At 45.4% G+C, this 12,054-nt stretch overlaps 1 pseudogene across 1 annotated transcript; it reads right to left on the bottom strand.

Annotated features, from left to right (window-relative positions):
* Positions 1-200: 200 nt before the first annotated feature.
* LOC307102863 (ferroptosis suppressor protein 1-like) lies at positions 201-1,515 on the bottom strand (annotated as a pseudogene). Its single transcript has one exon. The product of its transcript is annotated as a ferroptosis suppressor protein 1-like (transcript).
* Positions 1,516-12,054: the final 10,539 nt, after the last annotated feature.

Here is a 12,054-nt window from a genome sequence, read left to right as displayed (position 1 = left end):
CGATTGACATTTCTTTTGAGAGCCAAATTTTTTAAACTTAAACTTCTTCTAACGCCACTTCTTCAACATAGACTCGCCCAGGCCGTGGTATTTTGTGGAAGAGCCACACTCAAGAGGCCAAAGAGCCGCAAGTGGCTCGCGAGCTGCAGTTTGCCGACCACGGCTCTAGGGGGTGTCTTTTTAGTCTTTCTCTTTCTCTCTCCCTCTCTGTTTCTCTCTCTCTTTCTCTCTCCTCTCCATTTTTGCTTTTCTGTAAGTTGTGTTTCTGGTGAGTACATCAGTGGCATCTTACTCCAGAAAGAGTGCCCTTTGACAGCTGTCAGGCGGGTACCACTTGTCAGGCAATCTGTTCCCAGGTGACGGTGGTACCTCGTCTCCCGCCCAGCCTCCTCATCAGGGTGGAGACTGCCACATGGTTTTCCAGCTCGTGGAGACGAACAGGTCCCGGCTCTTGGCCAGCTGAACCATGAACCGCCCCACATAGAAGCCGCTGATCTGGCCCACACCGTCATTTCTCCCCATGGCCAAGGGGAACGTCGGTGCATCTGGTTTATAGGCCTTGAAGGGCCTCTGTTTCATGGAGTTGATGCTATTGGCCACAGCGATGTTGGCGTGGAGGCCAGCATGACAGGCCATCTTGGGCTCCTTCACGTCGGCACAGTCACTGATGGCGTAGATGTGGCTGTAGCCCTCCACCTGGAGGTACCCGTTCACCCTCAGGGCACCATTACCGGCCCGTCCACTATCAAATGCACGGTGGTAGGCAAAGCTGTTGATCTTGATACCGTTGCAGACAATGACCAGGTTGGTGGCCACCTCAGTGCCTTTGTCCGTCTGTACACCGATGCACTCGCGATACTCATTGAAAGGCAACTCTGCCATGTTGCTCACCCGCTCACTCAGCAGCAGCTGCACGCCTTTCTGGAGCAGGATCTCCTTCGCCTCCTGCCGGACACAGGGCAGGAGCCCCTTGTCAGCCAGGGCCATTTGGGAGTGAGTAAGAGTGACCTCTTTCTCGGGGTACTTGGTTTTCATCTCCGCTGCCATCCCACTCCAGCAGAGCCTCCGCCCACCACCACGATGGACTGTGAGCACTGGACCTGCTTCACCATGTTCTCATAGGCCGGCACGGCCTCCTGCTGGCTGAAAACCCGGTTCAGCTAATGCCGGGGAAGAACCCAGTGCTGCCCGTGGCCAGGATAAGATGCGAGAAGGGCAGGGCCTCGCCATCCTCCAGCAGCGCCGTCGGATTCTTCAGATCCATCTCAACCACCACGCCCTGCCGGGAGCTATTCTGGAAGCTCTTCGAGCAGGAAATGAATGTCTTTTTGGCAAACCTGCTCTCCACGGGGGCCCGGAGGGCTGCCACGCTGTGGTGGAAGGAGTCCTTCGTGTCCACCCGCGTGAAGGAGATGTTCGGTGCCTGCAACTGGCTGGCGGCGGTTACCCCGCCAAAGCCCCCGCCTACGGTCACCGCATGCACACCCCTCCTTCCATGGAGACCTGGGACCCCATCTCCAACCGCCACTGGGAAGACTAGGCCGGCACTTCGGGGGCGGACGGGAAGGGGGTTAGTTCCCCTCCCCCCTGCCGCGGGTAAACCTCCCTGGTGTGTTTTGGGGAAAGTGGGGTGGTGCAGGCCCCCGTGTCCCAGCCGACCGCCCCCTCCTCCCAAGGCCACAACTCCGCGCTCTGACTTCCGCCGTCGCGTTTCCCAGGCCCCGGCGGGTCCCTGTTCCAGAGACTGCCGTGGGGGTGGGGGGTGGGGGGTGGGGGTGGGGCAGAGGGGGGCCCCTGCGGGTGCCGGGCAGTCGGAGAGCGCGCCTCCCGCCTCGGCGCCTCGGGCGGTGCGGGCCGCCTACACATTTTTTTTGTTTGCAATATTTCATTGAAGAAGTTGACCCAGGAGACAGGGGGAATCCAGACGTTGGCTTTCCTGTCATGTACTAAGGGGAGAATCAGCCACAACAATTTATGTTGTTTCTCCCAAAAAACTGGATGACTTTCATGTGTGTATCTTGGGTCCTCCTTATATGCCCGAAGTAACTAAAGAGGGAGACCATTTTCATTAGTGTCATTTAGTAAGTGGAATCTCAAAAGCATTTATGGAGTTTATATTTTAAGAAAACAAAGACAAAATAGGATTATGGTCACTTTTGATGATTCCAGGAAAGATATAGAAACATAATTTTAATTTCCAGGTAATTTTCTTACCACCTAATACATTCCTAGTCAGCTACTTCTTTCCCTTTATTTCAGAACCCCCTCAATGTTGTGGCAATAAGAGATTTTTAAGGCAAGCAGGATGGATAATGACTGTTTTTAAAGCAGCACTGACTTACGAAGGTTAGTAAGCCATAGACTTTTCTAACTTTTTCTTAATGACTTCCTATAACGCTAGTTTCCAGGAAACCATGTAAATATTGCTGACTCATTTTAATATTTCCACTTTCATATATTAACTAACCACCTGAGAAAGTAGTGCTGAACTTCCCGGGTTTGTCCTGAAATTGCTTCTTTAGGCTTCAAGGGCTTCCCTCCTATTTCTAATAATCTGGGCTTCATCTGGCAAACAAGACGATGCCCCTTAGTTCACACTGATCAGATTTCATAAATCTTCATTTTTTGGAAGTTTGCAATGCTTCAGATTCAGCCTGATAACTTAGAAGATAATGAGTTTTCTAGCTGCAGTTTCACCTTCAAAATTTTTTTTCACCTTTATTTTCAAAGTTAATGGTAGTTAGTCTAAGCCAGTGGTCGGCAAACTCATTAGTCCACAGAGCGGCAAACCGCGGCTGCGGCTCGCGAGCGGCAGTTTGCCGACCACTGGTCTAAGCCAAAGAATATTTACATCACAGTCCAACAAAAATACATAGTGGAATATTCCCAAGTGAAATATGCACATGCATGGAAGTTTTCAGAGTGTGAGCTCTCTCCTTTAGCACAATTTGAAGGCAGGCTCAGAACCGAAAGCTGCACTGCTGATAGCCACCTGCGTTCCACTGTGGCCGGCTGTGGCATCCATGTCTTCATTTGTAAAACAGGGATAATAATATTATCTACTAGAGTAGGTTTGAGATTAAATAAGATAATGTAATAAGTGCTTAACATAGACTCTGACACACAGTAAATTCTCAATAGATATTCGCTATTTCTAATATATAGAAATTTCCATTCACTGCCTCCCTGGTCAGGTTTGTGCGTTTAATGCTACAGAGCAGTCCAATGGGAAAGGGGCTCAAATCCTGTGATCTTTAGTCTTCCTTCCGTTTGACCCAGGCAGGAGGGGTCCTTGGCCTGGCACTGCACTTTATTAATAAAACCCTGCATATCATAAACACACTGAAAAGTAAATTTTTTTATTTTATTTTATTGATTTTTTTACAGAGAGGAAGGAAGAGGGATATAGAGTTAGAAACATCGATGAGAGAGAAACATCAATCAGCCGCCTCTGGCACACCCCCTACTGGGGATGTGCCCGCAACCAAGGTACATGCCCTTGACCGGAATCAAACCTGGGACCCTTCAGTCCGCAGGCAGACGCTCTATCCACCGAGCCAAACCGGTTTCAGCCTGAAAAGTAAATTTATTCAAGAATGCATGGGGATGGTTGCCTGTGTCACTAGGACTTGGCATTCAGCTCTGACCAGAAACCCTAAGCATCTGCCCTGATAATCAACACCTTCCGGGCCCCAGAGAAATGCTACTCCACATTTCTTCTGCTGTGTCCTTGAAACAAAAGGCAATTGTGTCTAAAGGTCATGAGGTTGTGGGTTTGTGCTGCTGGTGGTATTTGAAATGGACGCTGCTTTGGAGTGCAGGAGGATTTCAGTAATGGAAATTTTTTAGATAAGAGGGAAGAAAATGAATTGTCAAATCCTTTCTTTCTGAAAATATGAATGCAAAAGATTCTTGAGTAATGAAGTTCCAGGGCTGAGAAGGGCCAAGCCTCCATTTTCTTGTTTATCTTTATGTTCCAGTTCCTGGTTCCAGAGGTATTCATCATGTTCAAACAGATTTGATGTGGAGAAGATATGAGATGCTGGAGAAGAGTAAAATGAAACCAGAGAAGGTGCTCCACGAAAGAGCAAATCAGTCTTTGGCAGAAAAATGAACTATGAATTTGTGCTGTCCAGTTATTTGATATGTAGTATTGTTTACTTTTAATAATGTGAGTACAAGTGTTCAAACCCAAACAGATCTAAATTATTAAGGGATTAACATTCTAGACCAATAAATAAATAAATTTCTAAATTGAATGAAACCACATGAGAAATAGTCAACAAATGTGACACTTTAATTAAATATAAGGAAATGAGAACACGGAAACAAAGAACGTTTGCATGACTGCGAGAAAGAAAATTAATGGACAAATACACCTAACACTAGGACTAGGACATCACGGATGGTGGAGTAAGAAAACCTCTCAGTCTCTCCCCTTGAAGTTACAAGTTGAACAACTATAATTCACAAAGAATCCCTACTCAACAAACACGGCTAAGGGATTAGTGCGCGGAGACACCTGAACGTGGATGTGTCAGGGCGAACGAGGGAGGCAGGGAGGGACGAGAGGGAGAGGCGGACGCACTCCGGTGCTCACTGCGGCCCAGGCCGGAGCCGTGGGGCGTCAGGTTGCACCCGAAGAGGCCAGAGGGGCGGCGGCAGCATTGCGGCCTGTGGCCGAGCCCAGGGCCGGGCGGGCAGAGAAGCGGTGGGAAGGGTGGACGCTGCAGTAGAGCAGCCGCCCTCACCAGGGGACAAAAGAAAGCCTCAGACGTGCAGACCGCCTCTCCCCCGCCCCCCCACGATCTGAAGGCCCACCCGGCTCCAGCGGATGCAATTGCAGTGCAGGGGTCAGGTTACAGTCCTCACGCCACAGCCGGGAGAAGGCCGCAGGGGCAGAGGAACCTTCCAGCCTGAGTGGCTGGTACACGTGGCACTTAAACCCAGGGGAAAAAACAAAGCCACAGAGGCACGCAAAGCGCTTGCCCCGCCCCTCCTTCCCCAACCTATCGCAGCCAGAACCCACTAAAGGCAACCGGGGCGGCTCAGACAGCACAGGGCCGCTGGCAGCCGCTGGTGGCAAGGGGAACTTACAGGCCCAGAGCCCCAACACTTGCCCTGAGACCAAGATGACCTCGTCTCAGAGGGAATGCCCGCTCCCTCGGGGAATACAGTAGGGGGCATTTTCAGCCAAGGCAACACTGCCCCACTGAGCCACTGAGATCCCGGAAGTCCCTTTCGTGCAGGTAAGAGAAAACAAAAACTTGCGCTATACCACCATCTACTGGAAATCTAAAGAAAGACTTCTACATAGCAACCTGTTAAAAGCAAACAGGGAGATTTCAATTTCTCAAATGTCCAGACAGAGAAATAATCCATGAAGTACCATGAATACCACGGTAACAAGGAAGCTTAGAAAGAAAATGAAAAAATATCCAGAAAATAAACTCAAGGACATGGAAGACTGTGATTTAAGAGACAGAAAATTCAAGATTGCAGTTCTGAAAAGAAAAAATAAAAGGATAGGAGAAAACTCAAAGGCAGTTCAATGAGCTCAGGAATAAAGTCAACAAAAGAGGTACTTTACAAAAGAGATGGGAACTATAAAAAAAGAACCAAACAGAAGTTTTGGAGTAGAATATCAATAAATGAGATGAAAAATGAATTAGAGAACTTAGGAAATAGAGCAGACCAGATGGAAGCAAGAATTATTGATTTTGAAGAGAGAAATCTAGAAATGACTCAGGTGGAAGAAGGGAGAAAATTGAGAGTTTAAAAAGAGAGAGCAAGAACTATCTGACTTTATTAGAAAAAAACAATGTAAGAATAATGGGTATACCTGAAGAAGAGAGGGAGAAAGGAACAAAGAGCCTATTCAAACAAATAATTCATGAGAACTGCCCAAACCTATGGAAATAACTAGACTCTCAAATACAAGAAGCTAAGAGAACACCTAGTTATCTCAATGCAAAAAGATCTTCTCAAAGAACATTATATTAAACTGTTAAAAGTTAGTGACCAAGGCCCTGGCCGGTTTGGCTCAGTGGATAGAGCGTCGGCCTGCGGACTCAAGGGTCCCAGGTTCGATTCCGGTCAAGGGCATGTACCTTGGTTGCGGGCACATCCCCAGTGGGGGGTGTGCAGGAGGCAGCTGATCGATGTTTCTCTCTCATCGATGTTTCTGGCTCTCTGTCCCTCTCCCTCTCTCTCTGTAAAAAATCAATAAAATATATATTTTTTAAAAAGTTAGTGACCAAGAAAGAATTCTTGGTTGGAGTGTTGTCCTGACACAGGACAGTTGTGGATTCAATCCCCAGTCAAGGCACACATAAGAATCAACCAATCCTGTATAATAAAAGCCTAATATGCATATCAACCTAACAGTGGAACAACCGGTCGCTATGACATGCACTGACCACCAGGGAACAGATAGATACTCAATGCAGGAGCTTCCCCCAGCCTGCAGGCCCCAGGCCAGCCAAGGCGGGTGCTAGCGGGGCCCCCCAATTACCCCACCAGTCGCCCCACAGATCAGCCCTAATCGCCAGCCAGGCCTAGGGACCCTACCCATGCACAAATTTCGTGCATCAGGCCTCTAGTAAATGCATAAATAAGTGGAATAACAAGTAAATGTTTCTCTCTTTCTCCCTCCCCCTCTAAAGTCAATTTTAAAAGTTTTTAGTATACAGCAAAAGCAGTATACTAAGAGGAAAGTTATAGCATTATAGGCTTACATCAAGAAACAAGAAAAATTTCCTCCCAGTTGGTGTGGCTCAGTGTTTGAGCATCGACTTATGAATGAGGAGGTCACGGTTTGATTCCTGGTCATGGCATATGTCTGGGTTGCAGGCTTGATACCTAGTGTGGGGCATGCAGGAGGTAGCCGATCAATGATTCTCTGTCATCATTAATGTTTCTATCTCTCTCTCCCTTTCCCTTCTTAAAAAAAAAAAAAAAAAAAAAAGGAAAGAAAAGAAACAAGAAAAATCTAAAACAGCTTAACATTTCATCTTAAAGCACTAGATGGCCTCACTGTTGAATTCTACCAAACATTAAAAGAAGATTTAATACCTATCCTTCTCAAACTCTTCCAAAAAATTTGAAGAAAAGGAATACTTCCTAACTCATTTTATGAGGCCAACATTATTCTGATACCAAAACAAGGTAAAGACAACACAAAAACAAAATTATAGGTCAATATCTCTGATAAACATAGATGCAAAAATCCTATCTAATAAAAGAGTAATATGCAAATTGACCATCACTCCAACACACAAGATGGCCACCCCCATGTGGTCAAAGATGGCCACCCCCATGTGGACACAAGATGGCCACCACAAGATAGCTGGCAGGGGAGGACAGCTGTGGGCAATCAGGCCAGCAGGGGAGGGCAGTTGGGAGGGACCAGGCCTGCAAGGGAGGGCAGTTGGAGGCAATCAGGCCTGCAGGGGCGGGCAGTTGGGGGCAATCAGGCCTGCAGGGGAGGGCAGTTGAGGGAAACCAGGCCAGCAGGGGAGGGCAGTTGGGGAACCAGGCCAGCAGGGGAGAGCAGTTGGGGGCAACCAGGCCTGAAGGGGAGGGCAGTTGGGGAACCAGGCCAGCAGGGGAGAGCAGTTGGGGGTGACCAAGCCTGCAGGGGAGGACAGTTAGGGGCAACCAGGCTGGCAGGGGAGGGCAGTTAGGGGTGACCAGGCTGGCAGGGGAGGGCAGTTAGGGGCAATTGGGCCAGCTGGGGAACAGTTAGGCGTCGATCAGTCTTTTTTTTTTTTTTAATATATTTTATTGATTTTTCACAGAGAGGAAGAGAGAGGGATAGAGAGTTAGAAACATCGATGATAGAGAAACATCGATCAGCTGCCTCCTGCACAACCCCTACTGGGGATGTGCCCGCAACCAAGGTACATGCCCTTGAACGGAATCGAACCTGGGACCTTTCAGTCCGCAGGCCGACGCTCTATCCACTGAGCCAAACCGGTTTCAGCCATCGATCAGTCTTGCAGGGGAGTGGTTAGGGGGTGATCAGGCTGGCAGGCAGAAGTGGTTAGGGTCAATCAGGCAGGCAGGCAGGTGAGCTGTTTGGAGTCAGCAGGCCTGGATTGTGAGAGGGATGTCCCAGATTGGAGAGGGTGCAGGGGCTGGGCTGAGGGACACACACTCCCCCCCCCCACCATGCACGAATTTCGTGCACCGGGCCTTTAGTCCTAAATAAAATACTAGCAAATCAAATACAAAAGATAATACATTACAATCAAGTGGGGTTCATTTCAAGGATACAAGGGTGTTCAACATACACAAATCAATCAATGTGATATATCACATTAACAAAATAAAAGATAAAAATCATATGATCATATCAATAGATGCAGAAAAAACTTTGACAAGATACAACATCCATTTAAGATTAGAACACCCAATAAAATTGATACAGAAGAAAAGTACCTCAACATAATAAAGGCCATATATGACAAACCCTCAGCTAATATCATACTCAATGGTGAAAAACTGAAAGTTTTTCCTCTAAGGTCAGGAAAAAGATAAGGATGCCCAGTCTCATCACTGTTATTCAACATAGTACTGGAAGTCCCAGCCTGAGAAATTAGGCAAGAGAAATAAATAAAAGGCATCCAAACTTGGAATGAAGTAAAACTGTTACTATTTGCAGATGACATGATTAACATGATTCTATATATAAAAAACCCTAAAGATGCCACCAAACAACTATTAAAAACAACAAACAAATACAGTAAAGCTGTAGGATACAAAATCAATGTACAAAAATCCATTGTGTTCCTATATACTAACAATGTAATTTAAGAAAAAGAAACAAACAAAAATTCCTTTTGCAATTGCAGCAAAAAGAATAAATTATCTAGGAATAAACTTAACAAGGATGTGAAGGACCTATATACTGAAAACTACAAGACATTATTAAAAGAAATTGAAAAAGACACAAATAAATGGAAAGATATTTTGTGTTCATGGATTAGAAGAATCAATATAGTTAAAATGGCTATATCACCCAAAGCAATATATTGATTTAATGCAATCCCCATCAAAATCTAATGGCATTTTTCAAAGAATAGAACCAAAAAATCCTCAAAATTGGTGGAATCACAAAAGTCCCCAAATAGCCAAAGCAACCCTGAGAAAAAAGAACTAAGCCAAAAGGTATCACACCGCCCAGTTTTAAATAATCAAAGCTGTAATAATCAAAACAGTATGGTATTGGCAGAAAAACAGACATAAATACCAATGGAACATAATTGAGAGCCCAGAAATATACCCAAACGTGTATAGCAACTAGTTTTCGACAAAGAAGCCAAAAACATACAATGGATAGAAAAAAAGAGCCTCTTCAATACATGATGGTGAGGCCCAGGTAGCTCAGTTGGTTGGAGCATCAACCCAATATTGTTCTGGGTTTGATCTCTGGTTGGGGCACATGTGGAGGTAACCAGGGAGTACATGGGTGGGTGGAACAACAAATCTCTCTCTCTCTAAAAAAAAAAAATTTTTTTTAATTGTTAAAAAAATAGATGGTGGAGAGAAAATTGGAAAGTCACATGCAAAAGATTGAAACTAGACTGCTATTTGACACCATAGACAAAAAATTAACTCAAACTGCTTTAAAGACTTGAATATAAGACCTTAAACAATAAAATACATACAAGAAAACATAGGCACTAAACTTATGGACCTTTGTCTGGGAGAGGTTTTTGTGAAATTGACCCTAAAGGTAAGGGATGTGAAAGCCAAAATAAACCAATGGAATTATATCAAACAAAAAAGCTGCTGCACAGCAAAGAAACCATCAACAAAACAGAAAAGCAACACCAAATGGAAGGAGATATTTGCAAAAGCTATCTCTGATATCCTCCACTAGCTCTAATATCCAAAATATATAAAGAAGTAATACAACTCGACAACAATTTAATTTCAAAAAGGCACAGGACCTGAACAGAGATTTTTCTCAAGAATACATAATATGCCCTGGCTGGGTACTCATTGGCTATAGCATTGTCCTGATACTCCAAGGTTGCAGGTTCAACCTCAGTCAGGGCACATACAAGAAGCAACCAATCTATAATAATAAAAGCGTAATGTGCTAATCAGACCACACGATCTTCCAGACCAAGCTGGGGCTGCAAGGGCTGAGCCCCTTGCACAAATGTCATGCATCAGGTCTCTAATGAATACATAAATAAGTGGAACAACAAACTGAGCCTCTATCTCTCTCCTTTTCCTCTCTAAAGCCAATTAAAAAAAAAAAAAAAGACATACAAATGGCCAACAGATACAGGAAAAGATGCTCAACTTCACTAGCTATAAAGGAAATGCAAATCAAAAACCACAACAGAATACCACCTCACACCTGTTAGAATGGCTATCTATATATATATATATACAGTAGGTCCTCGGGTTATATCGGAGATCCATTCCTATGGTGCGAAGTAATGATTTTCGCTGCAAGTCGGAACCCACCTACATAAGCACCTACATCACTCACATGGAGCATATACACAGCAGTAATGAAGTGAAACAGTAAAAAAAATGTAAAAGAAAGATAACAATTCCTGACCTTTACTTGTGGTAAATAAATAATAAAAATCATGAAGCACATATGTACATACGTCGAAATGATGGAACTTTTTTTATTTTTATATAAATAAATGGGAGATGGCGACATAGCAACGAAGCAATGTATGTCCGACGTAACCCAAGGACTGCCTGTAAAAGCCCAAGTGACTGAATGACCAGTTGACTGGTCGCTACGACGTGCACTGACCACCAGGGGGCAGGTGCTCAACACAGGAGCTTCCCCCTGGTGGTCAGTGTGCTCAGGGGGAGCACCACTCAGCTGACCGATGGGCGCCAGACACAGGACTCACGGCTGGCCACCGCAGCCTGGAGACCACAGCGGAGCAGCAGCGAGCCTACTGAGCTGCGGCGGCAGGCAGTCAGAGAGGGGCCAGGATGAGCAGGAGCAGCAGGTGGCGTTGGACTGCCAGTTTTGGCCATCCCCGCAGGCTACGCAGAGAGACCCCACCGGTGCATGAATCCATGCACGGGGCCTCTAGTTACCAATAAGACAAGAAATAACAAGTGTTGGAGAGCGTGTAGAGCAGGCGTCCTCAAAGTACGGCCCGCGGGCCACAGGCAGGTGTTTTTGCCAGTTTGTTGTTTTTTTTTGCTTTTTTTAAAAAAATATATTTTATTGATTTTTTACAAAGAGGAAGGGAGAGGGATAGAGAGTTAGAAACATTGATGAGAGAGAAACATCGATCAGCTGCCTCCTGCACACCCCCCACTGGGGATGTGCCCGCAACCAAGGTACATGCCTTTGACCGGAATCGAACCTGGGACCTTACAGTCCGCAGGCCGACGCTCTATCCACTGAGCCAAACCGGTTTCAGCCGTTTCGTTTTTTTACTTCAAAATAAGATATGTGCAGTGTGCATAGGAAATAAGATATGTGCAGTGTGCATAGGAATTTGTTCATAGATTTTTTTAAACTATAGTCCGGCCCTCCAACGGTCTGAGGGACAGTGAACTGGCCCCCTGTTTAAAAAGTTTGAGGACCCCTGGTGTAGAGAAAAGGGCATCCTCATTCACTGCTGGTGGGAAGGTAAACTGGTACAGCCACTATGGAAAACAGTTTGGAGGGTCCTCAAAAAATTAAGAATAGAGCTACCATATAACCCTGCAATCCTTCTTCTGGGTATCTGCCTGAAAAAGTGGAAAACATTTATTCATAAGGATGTATGCATCCTTATGTTCATTGCAGCATTATTCATAGTGGTCAAGATATGAAAACAACTGAAGTGTCATCCTTTCATAAGTGATTGGATAACGGTGCGGTACATACTGTATATACAATGGAATACTACTCAACCATCAGAAAAGATAAAATACTGCCATTTGTGACAACATGAATGGATCTTGAGTATCATGCTAAGTGAAATACTTAAACAGAAAAAGACAAGAACAATATGATTCACTCATATGTGGGAAATAAAACAGAAAGCAACAAAAATAAAACAGGAAGAACAA

Source organism: Cnephaeus nilssonii (genome assembly GCF_951640355.1).
Source record: "Cnephaeus nilssonii genome assembly, chromosome: 7".
Classification (NCBI taxonomy): Eukaryota; Metazoa; Chordata; class Mammalia; order Chiroptera; family Vespertilionidae; genus Cnephaeus; species Cnephaeus nilssonii.
The sequence above is the reverse complement of the archived record's forward strand: the minus strand, read 5'-3'. Positions and strand labels throughout refer to the sequence as shown.